Source organism: Mastomys coucha, unplaced genomic scaffold, assembly GCF_008632895.1.
Source record: "Mastomys coucha isolate ucsf_1 unplaced genomic scaffold, UCSF_Mcou_1 pScaffold21, whole genome shotgun sequence".
NCBI lineage: Eukaryota > Metazoa > Chordata > Mammalia > Rodentia > Muridae > Mastomys > Mastomys coucha.
In genome coordinates this window covers 165,396,888-165,410,953 of record NW_022196904.1, presented here as the reverse complement: position 1 = coordinate 165,410,953, position 14,066 = coordinate 165,396,888, and positions in this window count along the sequence as shown.

The window sequence follows — 14,066 nt, the reverse complement described above, 5'->3', positions numbered from 1 at the left end:
TTTTATCATGTCTGGCCAGTTTTGAGGTCTTGCACATGAATGAGATTGTCCTCAAGCCAGAGTCTCTTCCATTGCTGTTTTTTCCCACAGCAGCATGGGAGGTAGAAAGTAAGTCTCCTTGAGCAGGGATGCTCTGAAGTCAGATGGAGATAGTTGAAAATCAGTTCTGAAGAGGGGGCTGCAGATACACACAGGCTCTCTTCATGAATGTGGGACGCTCTCATTGTACCAGAGCCAATGATTGTTCATAGTTATAGCACACTCCACTGGGAACAGGCTAGGAGAGCATCACACAGCTTCTTGACAGTTGTGACAAGGAACAGATGAAAATCTCTGAAAGAAACGTAATCTCCTCAGAAAACAGGAAAAAGATCCATATAAGGAAACGTCTACAAAGCAAGACAATGCGGGCCAAGTGGAGGCTTCCTGAGCTGCTACTGTGTCGGCTGAAATATCCTAGGGTCTGCTGCCAAGTACATCTGCGTGCACAGTTCCTGGGGCGTGTGTCCCTTATCTTTCTGTACTTTCAAAAACTTGGCTCCCAACTTATTCTACCATAGGTTTTAACAGAGTAGATTGAGGAGGTGTTTTGAACAGCATGACTTAGGGCCATTAAGCGTCATTTTGCGAATGTCGATTGAATTAGGAGTCAGTGACTCATAGGACAGAAGTGGGATGGAGTCAGTGACTCATAGGACAGAAGTGGGACGTCTTTGGTGCGACTAATTTTACAGGATAGTTTCTGGATGAGATTGGGAAGAGTCTTCGGGACCAATTGGTCAGTCAAGACCCAGCTTTTAAACCTGTCTGGATAACTGAAATCTTGTTTTCTTCTGAAATGATTCCTTCATTATCACAAATGGAGGACTTCGTAAAACTTTGATAGACAGCAAAGACATTGTCATTTGAGGTAAGAGGCAACCTGTTGAATGTAAAAAAAAAATCATTATCAGCTATGCATATTATAGAGGTTAAAATACAGAATATATAAATAATAAAAACACTAACTGTCCAAAAAAAAAAAACCCGCAACCCAGTTAGATATAGGTTATAAAACTAAATGGAGATCTCAAATATGAAATACAAATGTTGAGGAACATTTCTTAAAATTGTTGATATCATTAACTATCAGGGTGACACAAATTTGAACTTTGAGATTTCATCTTACTCCATTTAGAATGCCTCAGATTAAAGCCAAAACAAAGCAAAACAAAACAATAATGATAGGTGTTGGTGTGGATTTTGGGAAATGGAACACTTACTCATTGCTGGTTGGAGTGCAAATTGATATAGCCACTATGGAAATCAGTGTAGAGGTTCCTCAAAATGCAAGAATTAAATATCCTATGTGATCCATCTATATCATTCTTGGGAATCTACCCAAAGGACTCTATATCCTATTATAGAGAAACCTATGCATCCATTTCCTCGCTCCCCTATTCACTATAAGTAGTAAATGGAGACACTTGATAGATGTCCATCAACTAATGAGTGGATAATTAAAGTGTGACAGATTTACACAATAGAAGATTACTAATCTGCTAAGAAAAATGAAATAAAACATCTTGGAGATAAATATATAGTGATAGAGTCACTCACCTAGACTGAGGTGAGACCCAGAAAGACAAACATCATATAGTTTCTCTTACTTGTGAATGTTAGCTTTGAGTTAGATATATGTATGGCCCATCTGCAATATCCATTGGGTTCTGTAAATTAGTTTAAGGGCCTTGTGTGGGGGTGGAGCATTCAAGGAAAATAGAATGCAGTGGTATAAAGAGTTAAAAGGAATAATGCCACAGGAGGGCTGAAATGGAGTGGAATCATTGCAGAAGAAAGGACAGAAAAAGTAAAAGAGCCAAAACTGGTATGATCACAAGGAACTAATGTCTTCCAGACACAGCAGGGCAGCCGCACATCTGCACACACAGCAAATGGTGATAACGCGCACAAGATCTGTGCAAGATCAAGCCAGACTAAATTCCGGCATTGAGAGAAGAGACGACATGAAGTCCCACCCCTACTCCCCAGTGGAAAACATATTGCCAATTGTTAGCTACTAGGAGAGGAAGAGTCCATTTAAGAGTGTTGTCCCTGGTTAAGTTGACTACACTCCAGAGGAAGGTTATACTAGCTGTGGTATTTGAAAAACTCTAAGATTTTGGGGTTTCCTTGAGGTTATGTCTGTATGTCTTTAACAAAATCTCCCAGGAGACTCTACCATCAAGGTCACTGAGAGTGGCATTCTATGTAAAAATCATTTTCATCAGTACAATTCTAAGGGACCCAGAGAATTCAGAGTAGTCACCAGGCCTGGTCCTTAAAAAGGAAACCTCAGAAATAAAGAGTGGAAAACACATTCCAGGGCTTTGATTCATGAAAGAGCCGGGGGCCCTTAAAGAAATGCTGAATTTCCTTTCTGTAAGGTCACAAATACTTGTGAATCTTAAAAAAAAAAGTCACCATGTCATTGGGGGAATTGAGAGGAATGGTGACAGCACAGGACAAGAAGCCATGAGGAACATAAAGAATCTTGAGGCATCTTCCTGAGAGTGGTTAACAAACTCTATGGACCTTAACTGGGAGTTGAGTTTTCAAAACCCACCAAAGGCTGGGAAAGATCTCATGTAGTAACTGATTCATTTGTTAGAAACATGGTGGTAATGTTTAAGAGAAGGAGCTTTGAGTTCCCACATCTCAGACAACATGACTCCCCTATTGATACTACTCCAGAAGTACATAAGCATTGTGACAGCCAAAGTGTTGAGCAGTTGTGTGGTCCATGATAGTATAAAAGTGCACTGCTCAGCTTCCAGATGCATAATTCATTATGGCAATGGGCCAAGCTGAAAGGCCGTTCAGCCTGCATTCACTTACTGTTCTGTGCAAGCAATAAAGCCTCTGTTCACCTGCTTTAACTGTACAAACAAGGGCTCCCAAAGAAAAGCACTAGGTCTCTACTGTGGAGAGCCGAGCCCTCGTAAACAAAGCCCTTATTTGGCTAAGCTTACTGCTATTGGTTGCTTCCGCATCTGCTTTTGCTACGTAGCCAATTGGGATTGGCTAAGCTTGGGAGTACTCAACAGCCGAGGGTGGGCCGGGAGGTGGAGCTTAAGTAACGCTCCAGAGAGGCAAGAGTGGCAGTGGGCATAAGATTAGAGCAGGAGGAGAAGCAGGCAAGAGGAGCAGGAGGGAGAAGCATTGTTAAAAGGTTACTGAAATAAACTGCAAAGGAAGAGCTCCTGTCGTTGCGTCTTTCTTGCCAGACGAGGAGGACGTAACACTACCAGTGTTTCATTTTCCCCAGAGAAAATCACTGGTGAGAATCACGGATGTGTGCAGAAGGGAAAACTCACCTTACCCTTGAATAGCCCCAAACTCAGGATCCCCACCTCTTTAAGGGCATAGAGTCAGAGTCTAAATGGGTGAGGGAAGGACTCTGGAAGAGAGAATGTCCTGAGTCAAGAAAGAAAAGACTGCATTTTCCAAGACCACAAAGAAGGCAGTCTCTACAGGAAGTTCCTCAGCTAAGCAACCCAGGAAGGAAGAGTGGAGAAGGGCATGTGAGCATGTGGCCTGAAGATGGAGAGTGTTGCCTGAGTCCTGGACTACTGCCTCTTCATAAAATGCAACATTCACTCTTCTCCATGTCAGTGGTGGAGGCAGCTTCCCTCACAAGGTCTGATGGTCAAAGCCCTTCAGTTACCTGTGGTTATACCTGAAATATCACATGCAGGCTTTTTGCCTGGAGCCAGACTCGCCAAATATTGCACAGTTTTGATCAGAACTCAAAGTCATTAGTCTCAATAGGCAGTACAGATGTGGTACAAACAGGTCAAGAGTTGATACTTCTAGTGTAGGATAAGAGGCGTGTGACTTTTTGTGTGTGAGTAGGAACACTGTCCAAGGACCTCCTGAGGGGGGAAAAAGGTAAGAAATTCACATTCATTTCCACTTCAGTGTACAAAGCGTTTCTTAAGGCACTGGAACCATTCTTGGATGAGAGTGTATCCACTTGCTTTGAACCATGGCTTTTGGCTTTGTCTGCCATTATACTAATTACTGAAGATTAGGCAAAACATCCATGTAGAACTACTGTCAATCATTCATTTGAAACCCTGGTCAGAATTGGAGGGTTGCAAAAAGATCATAGCCTTTTTTGTTTGTTTGTTCATTATGACTCTTGATCTTAAAGAGAAGACTTAGCTAACTTGTGTTCCAAATTTGTCAAGGACATACCTAAGTTGAGAGAGGCAAAAGAAGAGGGAGAGGGAGTGAGAGACTTTGGGAGGTAGGGGACACAGGAGGAGTTGGGTCAGGGAGAGGAACAATGGTGGTATAGAGGCAATGCCCATGTATGACATTTTCAAAAACTTACAAATAATAGGAACTACATATACCAGTATTAGTATTTATAATTAATAAATATTATATGATGTACATCATAGGTACTATCATTTGTATAACTAAAAGCACTGTAAGTTTATTGGCACTGGCTTTGCAGTAATATCAGAGTATAGTGAAGTTGACAGCACTGGGTAATCAGAATCTCTTAGCTCTGTTAGGATTTTATGGAGCTGTGGTTACATACGTAGTTCCATTTTGTAAATAACCTAGAAAACAACCGGGATGAAGACAGGACATGGAAAGCAGAGTCAGTTAAGAGCTTGGGAACCAGCAAGTGACTGCTAATGGCACGTGAGATCCATGCTCCGAGAGATGGGGAATCCCCTGAGCAATCACAAAGAACACAATTCCATCTGTCTTCAGAGGGAAGAGGAATCTCTCTTTTTTTTTTCTGAATAATTGTTGAGACTACACTTACTACCCTACATTTGGCAACTACAAGTTTACTGACTGTGCCTGGGTGGAGAACTGAATGATGCCATTCTCTATAGTGGGAACTATGTGCAAGTGTCCCTCATGAGAAGCAATGAACAAATGCATCTGCTGACTGTGGTTGACACTGGAGATTAAGAAACAAAGTCAGGCATCCTCCAGTTGAGAATTCTGAGCCTCAATTAAAACTTATCATAAAAACCTGGCAGTGTTTCAAGAGTTATTGTCACAATAAAGTAACTGTGATTTGAATGCCAGGTTGCTTAACACATATCTATCCACAAGTAGGGGGATGATCTTTTATGCAATTGTCAAGACTTTCACAAAGAAACACAGCACTGCAGGTTTCAAACTTTAATTTAAATCAGCCAGATCCATTAGGAAAGTAGCAAAATCGAGGCTCCACTTTACATCTTCCCACCGCTATCCCCAAGAACGAAACTTATTTCCTGCCTTTCCTTTGGAATCACTTCCATATGATTGGAAGTTGCAATTACAAACACACTGCAGCTATGGTGTGCAAGACCTGCACAAAAATAAAAGACATGAAGGTAGGAAGGGAAACGATTGGAAAGAAGAAAAGGGAGTGAGGGGGATTAAAAAACAAGGGTAAGGAAAGCATGAATATATCAAAATATACTGCATATACATGTGAATTCGGAAAAAGCTAATAACATAATTAACAACAACAAAAAAAACTAAAGGGAAAAATACAGAAAAGATGCAACAATGTTCCATGAAGAGGACAGAAGAGGACAGACAGGTTTGTGTCTGTTCAAGTCCAGTGCTGTAGCTCAGGTAGGAGTCCACTTCCCAGGTAGAGCACCCAATAAACAGGGTCCCACAGAGAGACAATGAAGGATCCACTTTTAAATACAGTCTTCCCAAAATCAAGATCTTAAATCTTAACATTTTTTCCCACAAGTTTAGAGGCAAACGGAGCAGCTCATTCTCCAGAAAACAGTAGCATCCAGTTTGACTAATGTGGCAGTGAGAGAAATCCCTTAAAAGAAAGGTGAAGTGCTCTGTGTGGTGGGTGTATCCAATTGTTTCAGTTGTAAGAAAGAATAAGCGTCTTGTGGCATATTTTACACAGATAAAGAACTATTTTATACCATGCCAACAGAATGTTCATGAAATGCTACAGATGGGTGGAGTGGCAAGCTTCTGTGTGAGAGAAGATGTGGGAAGGGCCACCACTCCTATCCTTTGCAGATGGGAGAATCTCTGGCAGAGCCCCAGCATGAAGAAATAGGAAACTAAGAACTTCCAGCTGCCTTTAGGCCACATTGAAACTTACTATGCTACCACTGATGTCATACCTTACTGTGGCTTGGCTCAGCAGATAATCCAGAAGATTGAGGGACGGATGCATATGTTAGAGCTACATGTCCTCAGAGTCCTCCTACTGATGGCTAAAGTTCTCTCTCCTAAGCATGTACCCTGTTTGAAAGACTATCAAGCTTGTTTGAGCTAAAACAAGAATTATGTAAGAAGGGAAACACATAGAGGAATCTCAAGTTAAAAATGATATTATGTCAAGCTGGGTCTTCCTCCTTAGGTAATTCATGACATTTCCCACCCCATGGAACAAAAATTGGGAGCATCAACATACGGAAAACAGCCAACCAACTAGGCATTGAGTTGGGATCATTTTCTGTGTGCACTTTCTGGAGGGAGTTGATGCTTGGCATAAGGATCTGTGTAGATGACAAAGGAATCATGAGTTGCGTAGAACCATGTTTAAGAGTCCGAGTTCCTCCTTAGAGAAGCACATGTAAATGATCTGCATTCAGTTGGGAAATCATTTTATTCTATTCTTCATAATCAGGATGAAAGGTCACATATTCTGGATTAAGGCTCAATATGCTCAGTACAGAGGAAGCCAATACTGAGAAACCGTAGTTCTGCTTTTTTATGCCCCAGTTTTCCTGGAATTGAATTATAGAATGTTCTGTAAAGTGAGAACTAAATATCCAATGAACTGTACTGAGAGGGTAAACCCAAGCAAATGGAATGAAGTTGGATTCTGGGAAACACACTGGCCACCATGTATTGGTGGTCATGGTTTCCTAGCACTCTGTAAGCACTGCTGGCTTTTTCTTTGTTAAGGTTAGACCACAGGGGTACTGAGACAACATATCCAAAGACACAGCAAGCCTTTGTAGCCCTGTCCCTTCAAGGTTCTACTTCGCCTCTATCTCCATCATGTTCCTTCTGCTGGGAAGAGCATCCCTCTTCCTACCCTGACTGTCTGGAACATAGACTCATTCCTCAGGACTCAGTCCAGATGTCATCTCCTGAGGGAACCGTGCTACAACACCTATTGACCAATACTTTAACTGATTCTTTAGTTTAGTGATAAATGGGCTTCTTCTCTTTTAGCTCACTAACTCCTAGAGTATAGTTATTAGAATAGTGACATCGGAATACCTGGAGGATTAGCAATGTATTGTTTAAAAAACATTTTCTTTAAACCTAACCATTCTCTGAATATGCAGAATATAAGAGGCATGTATGCCAGTCCCTCCTTAAGTAAACTCCTGAAGTGATCTATAGACAACCGAACATTTAAGAACAAAGAAATGAATGCCAGGAGTGGTGCTCATGCCTGCAATCCCTGTATTTTGGGTGCTGAAACAGGAGAGTCGTTGTGAGTTTATAGCCAGCTTTTGCTACGGAGAGACTAGAGTGAAACCTGTCTCACAGCCACTAGAGTGACACTACTTGGAGAATAGACTATGTGTCTTTCATAGATGTGTTCTTACTTTCTAGAATATGACTGGGCATCCAGTTTGTGCTTAATAAGTGCCAGCCTGATTCAGTCCTTTCATCCTTCTCAATTAGTCATTTATTCTACACAAATTTAATAAACACCTACTGTATCAATGTTTGAATTTGGAATGTATCCCCAAAACCCCCATGTAGAGAAGGATTCTTCCCCCAGCTTGGTGCTACTGGAAGTGTGGAAAATTTTTAGAGGTGGGGTCCAGTGGGGGGGTCTGCATCTTGGGAAATTGTCTCAAAAGAGACTGTGGACACCAGGCCCCTTCATTCACATTCGCCTCTCCTGTGTGAAGTAAGTGAATTTGCTTTATCTTCCTCTCATACCTTGTTTTCTTTCTTGCAAAAGGCCAGTCACTGGCTTAAACCTGGAGGTCTGTGAGCCAAAATAAGCCCACTGTCCATGTAACTCCATGACTGCAGATAATTGTTCTAGTAATGGAAGCTGAGTCACCTGCAGCACACCACAGACTTTTCTGCAAACTAGGAACTTGGTGAGCAATTATAAATAGTCATTTTCTTATCGTCTTTTTTTTTTTTTTTTTAAATCTCACAGTTGCTACTGTTAATTGCATGGGAGAAGCAAGCTCTTTGCTACAGCACTGAAACTTACACCATCTTTGTCATCTTCATGTATTTGCTCTTGTTTTGTAAAAAACTAGCTTTCTCCCACCTTTCAATTCTGCCCGAACTTCCAAGCCCAATTCATTTCATTTAACCTGGGAAGCCTTTTATATAACCAGAGTCCTGTGTGTTCTTTCCCTTTCTTATTCTTTGAGAAATTCCTGCCATAGTTGTCTCTGTGATTGCTTTAGCCACTAGTGTTGGGGGTGGGGCTTTGTTTTGCTTTGTTTTTGTAGAGGGGACGTCCCATATTATTTTTCACTTGTGTTGTGCATACATTGCATGTCCCTATCATTGGAATATGAAACCTAGAATAATGCTATATCTGAGTTGCTCTTATACTTTCGTATTTTAGTAAAATCTGAATATCTTCTGAGACAATTCAGAGAGAAGAAGAAAAGGATAATGGAATATTTTGGCATAGAACTCATAAAGTTCTCTTTTTAAAGAGTCTCCAGTAACCTCCCAAGTACTTCTTCACCTGGCTACTAGGTGATTTCCCTGATGATGGAGGGAAGCACAGATGAATCAGCGCTGTTAAAAACAACATGCTTTAAGAAGGATATACACCAAAATATTTTAGACTAATATTTATCAAGTGAATCAACAAACACAAGCTGAATGATACCAATGTAAACACATGTGTGCAGAAGTAAACAACTTTTAATGCTTGAGTGGAGAGTGGCTCCAAACAGCAGCAGCTTCCAAACTCTGCTATGTGCTAGAGACATCTGGGAAAGCCCCGTGCCCAGTAACACTCCGTATCCATTAAGCCACAAGGTGTACAGCAGCTTGGAGGAACTTGGATGTTTGTTTTTTAAGACCGCCATGCTATCAGAATGTTCAACAAAGTTTAGAACTGTTTTAGTAGATTGTTAAGATAGGACTGAAGGACAATAATAATTGTAATAATAATTAATATTTTTATGTGGATACATAATACTTTGATTTCTAAAAGAAAAAGATCAGGTATCCTAATGAATCTGTCTTACATTAAGTGTACATTTGAATTGAGCTAATATAATACGTGCTAGTGAAATTTCAGAACAATGAATGGTTTATACTAATTTAACTCAAAGGGCTACAAAAAAATTAAAGAGGACATGAAGTTAATAGGAGGGTGTGGGAGTGCTGCAGGTGAGCTATAACTATGGAGGTAGGGTAGATAGGATTACAATATACTGTATGGATAGATGAAATTCTCTGGAAAAATTTTAAATACCTGTTAAAAACAAACAGTTTAAAATATCATAGGGACAGAAGTTTGGCTGTGATATAATATTTCATATTGTTTTTGGAGTTGCTGGCAGCTAATATTCCAGAATTCATCTTACCATGCATACATATGCACCTTGTACAGAAAGGAGAATCCCATATGGACAGTGAAGTTAGCCTGTAAGCAAGTAAAAGTTGAAATAATACAAAATCAACTCATAGAAGAAAACTTAGGCGTTTTTTTTTTTGTAGTTTTGAGAATTTAACAGAAGAATGTAAGATTACATATTATTTATGTTCTACACTGTCATAGTCAAGTGACAAAACCAAATAATAGGAGGAGAAGATCTGATTCCCAAGAATCACACATGGTATTTTATATACACTGCCATAATTAGCCTTATCATGAGTCCTATAAGTCTCCACTATTGTCTACATTGTCCAGATGAACAACTGAGTTACAAAATTAATTTTCCAAGCCGGAGGCTATTAATTAAGGAACCAGAGTAGAAATTTATATCCAATAGGCTCTGAGATTCATATTTTTTAAAACATCCTTGTCCTTCCCCCTTGTCCCCTGTCTTCCTCTCTCTCTTCCTGTGGTAAAGTGTGCTGTGTACTCTGAAACAACAGGCTGTGTCTTTAAGAAATTGAGATTATTAAATTCTGACTTCAAGAAACCATACCCAACAAGGTTGACATTGTATAGTGTGGTGGAGACAACATATTGAAGAGATGTGACCCTATGCTTGGGGAAAGTTCAAATACCATAAAAGGTGCTCACTGGCTTGAATGGTTTCCAGACAAAGCACGGAAGAGCCTTTGACATCATCAGCTCTCAAGATCTAAAGTAGTTTATCTTTAGAATGTTCTTCCAGAGACCACAAACGCTTAGGGAAGAAGTCTGCCATCTACCATACAAGATACTGCTTTGGGAACAGTGCTGTCCCTTGACCATTTTTAGAACTTCCACCAAACATAGTGAGGGTGGATGACAAGATCCTGGTGGCCTGTTGGGAAGTGCCTCCCTGATTCACTGTGTGGCTCAGCACTTTCCCAGCTGCTCCACCCACATTTGTGATTTGCATCATTAGCTCTTTTCACCAAGAGGTCTGAAGAGTTGCAGACTCTCAGCCTCATTCTGCTTTCTTGGAATTGCATCACATCATTGGCTAAGGAAAACACAGGACCTGTTTCAATGGGACAAATGGTTTCTACTGCCCCACCTACCATCAGCAAGTAACTCCTAGCCTGCTGGAGGCCGGGTAGAGACGTTCTGATGTTTGTGGATAAGTCACAGTGGAATCACCAAGGCAGCTCTGCCACTTCCAGACTGCCAGGCTATTTCTTCTAAGACCGTCTTTATTTATGCTGTGCCCTGTGTTTTAAACTCATACCTGTTCTTTATACTGAACTGAGTGTTTAAGGGAAGGCTCTAACACTTCAGGGTGATTATAGACTCCCTTAAAGGGAGATCATTTATTTACTCCTTATACCACAGCCCTCTTACGCCTCATGTCACTTTTCTCCTGATGTGTTTATTTATGCACATCTTAGCGACACTGCATTCACTTCTCCAGGTTAGACCCTTCACCATCCCTGCTTTCTATCCTTCCATAAGCATCCAAGCTGTAAGTACCAAACCTTGTAGCCATCCAGCCATCAACCTTCTCTGTCTCTACAACCACTTGAACCATGTGGAATTGTGTACATTATTATTCCTCTGATTTTTCACATCCAGTGTATTAATTTCACAGTTTTGTCTCTGACTCTGTCTTTGTTTTTCTCTCTGTCTCTGCTTTTGTCCCGCTCTGTCCCTCCTTCCCTCCCTCCCTCCCTCCCTCCCTCCTTCCCTCCCTCCCTCCCTCTCTCCCTCCATCTATCCATCCCTCTCACACTCTCCCTCTCCCTCTCTCTCTCCCTCTCCCTCCCTCCCTCCCTCCCTCCATATCTCTCTCTCTCTCTCTCTCTCTCTCTCTTCCCCCCTCTCTCTCTGTGTAAGCTTCTGGCTCCACTTCTCAAGGAAGACATGTCAAACCATCAATGTGTCCTGTCACACATTGGGCTGATTGAATACCTGTGGCTGTGGCTTTTCTCACACACTGGGCTCCTTTCCGTTATGTAGTTTATAGCTTAAAGGTTTTCACTGCTACAGCCACCATTATCTCTTTCTCTGTACTTTATGGACCAGTTTTAGCCTTCATCTTTTCTTTAAAAACACCTCATCCATCCTCCAGACTACATTTCTGCCAATCTCTTACCATACTTTATCCCACTATGACTTCATTTTTTTTTATATAATCAAACTATTTTTCCAGAATATCCCATTCTAAAAATTACAAAAAAAAAAAAAAAAAAAAAAAAAAAAAAAAAATCCTCAGATTTGTATCTCCTTATATGTAAGGTTTTTGTTTCACATCAGACATGGTCCCAGAGACTTAATTGTCCACTTAAACTCTAATAACAATATCAATTGTAATTTCTAGTTTAATATTGAAGACATTTGAGACACAGATTGAGGCAGATAACTTTTCCAAAGTCTCTAGGAATGGTGTAGCTGGGCGCTGGGCCAGAGAAGGGTAATCCAGGAGATACCAGGTTACCCTTTAGCATTTTCCTTGGTCTTTTCAGTAAGGTTTTCAAAAAGTAGTTAGCATTTTCACATTCATTTTCACATTCATTTCTTACCTTTGGTTATGGGATTCATATCCTTTGGTTATGGGATCTCTGAAATCATTGTTGAAAGCCACCAATTAGTGCCTCACTGACTGGTCAATCCAAGGGACATGCATAACTCTGTACAGAAGTATATCAACTACAGACCTTAGTTTATGGCTGTGATAGTTAACCCAGATAGTAAATTTGACATGATCTAGAATTAGCCAGGAGACATGGCTGTGAGACATTATCTGGATTAGGATAAGAGAGATGGAGGATTCACTTCTCTATGGCCAGCATTATTCATGGGCCAACATTCTGAACTGAATTAAAAAAGCTCTGAGCACAAGCTCTCTGCTCCTGGGATTTGATGTGAGCAGCTGCCTCAGGCTCCTGCCACTCTGACTTCCCTATCAAAGACTAAAAGATAACCTTGATCTGTAATCTGAAGGAAACCCCTCTCTCCTTAAGTTGCTTTTGCCAGGGACTTTTTGTCACAGCAATGAGTCAAGTAACTAATGCAATAATATTCAATATTAAGACCCTTTTACACTGGCTTTAGAATAATTATTAAAATATACCCATTAAATTAAAGAAAAAGCCTTAAAATCAGCCCCTTTCTGACCAGGCCGAATCTTTCCATCCCAGGCCCTGCCTGCCACTCCCTCCTCGAGTAAATCAGTACAATAAATATTATATTCATCTTTCCTTTGTTTCAGTTTTGAACTTTATTTCTTTGCTGTAAAAAGTATTGGGATACCTACAATTAATTTAATGCTATGTTTGTTGAGATTCACACATAGTCTTATCTGCTAATGGCTTACATCAAATTCTTGCTTCTCTGTAGCAGTCTGAGTACAGACTATCAGCTTTCCCACTCATAGGCGTCTGAGCCTTGGGGTAATAGAACCACTTTGGGCCTAATATTAATATTCTGGTGCCTAGTGATATCTGTTGACATCTTTATTTTTGAATTCAGTTCTCTTCCTCACTTTCTCTTCTAGGCTAGGCATCCCTTTCATTCACGCTTTTTCATTTCATTCATGTTTGATATTTTTCTCATTCTTTTTCCCTCTTTTTATCCAGTGCTGAGAACCAACCAACACCTTGTGGCCTGTATCATTTTGTCACATCTTTAGCGCTCAATCCCTATGTCCTAAGTCACCCTCATGCAATCAAAAGGAATTAGACACTCATGTGATCTCCATGGGCTGTGGGTTGAGAGTTTCTAAATTCCTGTTTTAATTCCCAGTGTACTTCCTGACTTAGAATAGTATGTCAATGGCATATCTGATTGTATCTAGTTTTTTTCTGAAATGGTGAAGACAAAAAGAACCACTTTGAGTGGATTACAGGACTGGGAAGATTAAAGTGTGGAATGAGGAAGAATGGATGAGTGGAAACTATTATTTCTCCTATTGTCCCATAAGTTAACCTCTCTTTTCCCGTTAACACAAACATCAACACTATGGGACTATGATGTAGGAATTCAAATAAGTGCATGGTCAGAAATCTTTGCCCTAGAGATTATTCTTGGTGGGTTGCTTTCATGTCCCAATAATAACCCTGAATGGGAGATAAGAATAGAGTTGTTCTGCACCCAAGGTATTCAAGCACAAATGTCGGGCCAGTGGAAGAATAAAAAGGTGAACCTGGCCTTTCCTTAATTTCCAGGTGAGACTGATCTAAATCTTGGCTCTGGGCAAATAGAACATCCAGGTTGCTGTCAGTGACTCAGATAAGAAAGTTGAGTTTCAAGTCCTTCAAATTACCAAAAAGTAGAATTAGGGTTTTCAAAACAAGCCACAGTTCCTCTAGGTTGGACAATGCTACCAGCATCTTAGCAAGTGAAAGAGGAAGGCTCATGAAGGGGACAAAGGGGTCATCCACTATGATGATCATAAAGGGGATCATCCACTATGATGATCATAAAGGGGATCATCCAC